Genomic DNA, 4,256 nt, shown 5'->3' on the forward strand with positions numbered 1-4,256 from the left:
GTTGAATTGATGTCGATGCTTTGGGCCAATCTAGCGGTCTCTATTTAATCTGGAAAGAGGAGTGCAATATCTATGTCTTCTTTAGCTCCCAGTCACACATTGATGTTGAAATAGGAGGAATTAGGGATCCAGATCACTGCAAATTCTTAAGGTTATATGGTAGTCCTAGCCAGGCAAACAAAAGTCAATCTTGGAACCTCATATGCCAAATTTCATCTGTAAGTTCCATCCCGTGGGTGGTAGGTGGAGACTTTAATGAACTCCTTCACTCGGGCGAGAAGATGGGTGGCACCACTTGCCCCATCAACTAAATGTTAGAGTTTCATGAGGTGGTGTGTGATTGCAAGCTCTAGGATCTAGGATTTCTTGGAAACTCGTTTACATGGGTGGCCTCTAGAAGTGGGGGCATCAGAAAGACTAGACTGTTTTCTGGCCACGGATTAGTGGAAGGATCTCTTTCCAAACTTTATGGTTCGTCACCTGGATCTGTACAATTCAGATCATATTCTAATTGATCTCTCCACTAAAAATTGAGTGAGCCCTCGATGCTCCCAACTGCATTCCTTCCATTTTGAGGAGTTCTAGACTCACCACTCGGATTGTTTGAATGTAATCTGCTCGGCTTAGGCTCACAGAGCAACCAGATACCCCATGTTTCAAGTGGTGGAGAATATTAAAGCCACTCAAATGGCCCTCCTTGCTTGGCATCGTACAACCTTCAAAGCTCGGGAAATTGAAATATCCTAGGTTCGATCAAAACTCTGATCCATTAATGGTCAACCTCTCTCGGCCTTTGCCCTTGAAGAAAGATAGGTATTGGCCCAACAACTTGACTCCATCCTAGGCCAAGAGGAAACCTATTGGAGACAACGGTCCAAGACAAGCTGGATGAGAGATGGAGACTGTAACACAAAATTTTTCCACAGAAGGGCATCGGCTCGCCGGAGAAAAAACCGAATAGTCGAACTGAAAGGACATGACGGTGAATGTTATGAAGAAGAAGCAGGTATTGAAAGGGTTGTGATTGACTATTTTTCAAAGATCTTCTTCTCCACTCACCCTTTAGCTGATAGGGAAATTTTGGATGCGATTGATAGGTAGGTGACTAAGGACATGAATGCCTCATTGAGGAGGGGATTTGATGTAGAAGAGATTAAAAGGGATGTATTCCAGATGCAACCTTCAACATCCCTTGGTATCGATGGTCTCCCTCCTATATTCTTCCAAAAGTTTTAGAGCATTGTGGGTGAAGATGTATCAGCAGCAATCCTTTCATTTCTTAATTTGGGCAACCTCTTAAAGATGGTAAACTTCCCCTACATCACCCTCATTCCCAAGGTCAAGACCCTGAATGACCTGTCCTAACTCTGGCCCATAAGCTTTTGTAACATCCTTTACAAAATCGCCTCAAGCCAATTCTTCAGCATATCATCTTCCATCAACAGAGCACCTTCATTCCAGGCCGTCAAATCTCAGACAATACTATGCTTGCTACGGAGTTGTCTCAAATTATGTTTAAGAGGCGCATGGGAAAAAAAGGGTTTTTGTCATTGAAACTCGACATGAGCAAGGCTTATGATCAAATCGAATGGGAACACCAAAGAAATGTCTTGTTGAGGCTCAGCTTTTGCAGAGAATGGACTGAGTTGATTATTACATGCTTCTCGACAAATTTATATGCGTTTTTAGTCAATGGTGTGCCAAGGGGGTACCTTTACCTGTCAAGGGGTTTACGACAGGGAGACCCACTGTCACCCTACCTTTTTCTCCTTTGTGGCAAAGGTATCTTGCTGCTAATTACAAAGAAGGAATGTGACGGCCTCATCGAAGACATTTCGATGTTCTCTAGTGCTTTTCGTATCAACCATCTGTTATTTGCGAACGATAGTTTCCTTTTTGCGAGAGCAACCATTAAGGCATGTAACCAAATAAAGCTTATCTTCCATCAGTATGAACTAGTCTGGGGCTAAATGATCAACCTGTATAAGAGTGAAGTTTCTTTTAGTTGATATGTGAAGCAAAACGTGTAGGATGCTTTGGTCTCCTATATGGGGGTGACTTAAGTAGCGCGCCATAACAAATACTTGGGACTTCCAACGATCAGGGGAAGGAATAGAGGTCAATGCTTCAATTTTATCAAGGAACGTCTCTAGAAGAGGCTTCAGAATTGGAAATGGAAGCTTTTAAGCTCGGCGAGATGTGAGATCCTCATCAAAGTGGTTGCGCAAGCTATCCCTCTCCATGCTATGGGTTGTTTCCTTTTGCCAAAATATTTCTGTTATGAGTTAAATTGGTTGGTCGTTTGCTTTTGGTGGAGTGGCTCCAAAGAGGGTAAAAAGATCCATTGGCTAGCTTGGGATAGGCTTTGCCTTCCAAAGAGCGAGGGAAACCTTGGATTTAGGAGCCTCTATGCTTTCAATCTTGGCTTGCTGGCCAAACAAGCTTGGAAGCTCCAAATAGAGCCTGACTTTTTGGTGACCCAGGTCTTTCACGCTAAGTACTTTCCTTTCTCCACCTTTCCTGAAGCATCGGTCAAACCTGGCGACTCATTTGTTTGGAGAAATCTCTGCTTAAGCTGTGAGGTGGTTAACAGGGGCTCGAGATGGAGAATTAGCTCTAACACTAGGTTCAAAATTTGGGAGGATAGATGGCTGCCCTTTTCATCGTCCTTTCGATGCGGAAATGAAATGTTTGTGACCTCATTATCAGTGACTTCATTGATGTAGAAAAGAAATGTTTGAGATTCGATGTCATAATGAGTCTATTCTTAGAGTTTGAGGCTAACCTCATCTTCTTACTCCCCATTAGTCATTACTTTTCGAAGGATAGGCTTATTTGGCATTTTGACAAGAAAGGATTATTCTCGGTTAAGAGTGCCTACCATGTCGCACTCGACTTGACTATGGGGCAGGCAAATCGTGCCTTTTTTTCGGGGGAGCTGTAATTTTCTCCACTCTAGAAGAAAGTCTGGGAAGCTAAAGTCTTTTTCAAAGTTCGAATGAATGCGTGGTGCTTATGTATGGATATCATTCCGTCCAAGGTCAACTTAATTAAACGCCGCATTACCTCTGATTCCCGGTGCGTGTTCTGCTGCAGCAAGGGCGAAGCTGGCATCTATATTTTCTGGGATTGCCATTTTGCCACCTGCGTGTGGAGTTTCTTAATCTTGGGCCGTCTTCCCAGTGGCAACCGCTTCCACTTAGTCGGCGAGTAAATGTTGTCTCTTATGCCGATCTTGGACAAACATAGGTTTGATTTAATCTTGATGTTATCTTATGCTATTTGGTCTCCACGGGGGTTAGATGGGCCAAACTCTGGTCTGACCAGCTGAAGTTGAATATAGATGGTGCTTGGGATGCTCATTGCCTTATTGAAGGTATGGGGTGGTCATACATGACTCGACAAGCAATGTTTTGGCAGGTCTTTCAAAGTCCTCTCCTCATGTGCCCTTTCCCATCTTTGCTGAAGCTTTAGCAGTTAGGGAGGGCCTAGCTTTGGCGTCTTTTAGGGGTTGTTAAAATATTATTATTGAGAGCGACTCGCTCCAGATCACCCAAGTTCTTTGCACTTCCTCACTGGACCTCTCCCTGATTGGTCTTATTGTCAAGGACTCTAGAGAGATTGCTAAGGGGATCACTGGAGTTAGTTTTACCCATATTAGATGCCAAGCAAACGAAGTTGCCCACCGATTTGCTCACTTCAGCCTCGCGTCTACCAGTACCTATCTTTAGTTTGAAGAACCTCCATATTTCATTTTAGATGTATTATTTGAAGACTGTTCATCGGAGCCCTGATTGCTCCTTTTGTTGTAATCCGCATTTTCCTTATCAATACATTCTGTTGCATTCATCAAAAAAAAAAAAAAACTACCATTAATAATATGGCCAATTCAGATAAATGGTCCCTATGGTTATATGGTATTCAAAAGATAGCCCCTGTACTAGAAAAAGTTGGATTTAAACCCTTGTGGTAAAGTCTATTAGGATTTATGCCCAAAACTAAAATTTTTGTCGTTTTTCTGTTACTAGCATGCAACTAACCTTCACGTATGAGGCTAAAATCGTCATTTCAGAACCAGAACCAAACACATACCCTTTCTCTCCATTTCTCTTTTCTCTCTTCATTTCTTCCTTCTATCTCTGCAACCTGCTGAACCCATAACCAGAACCAGAACCAAACGCAACACTTTCATCTTCCCAATGGTTAATTCGATTCCCCAGCTCAAATGGAAGCTATGTAAGCTACTCCTTCCACTA

Source organism: the organism of the source record quoted next, unplaced genomic scaffold (assembly GCF_019419815.1).
Source record: "Pyrus x bretschneideri cultivar Hongxiangsu unplaced genomic scaffold, Pyrus_bretschneideri_v1 Contig117, whole genome shotgun sequence".
Classification (NCBI taxonomy): domain Eukaryota; kingdom Viridiplantae; phylum Streptophyta; class Magnoliopsida; order Rosales; family Rosaceae; genus Pyrus; species Pyrus x bretschneideri.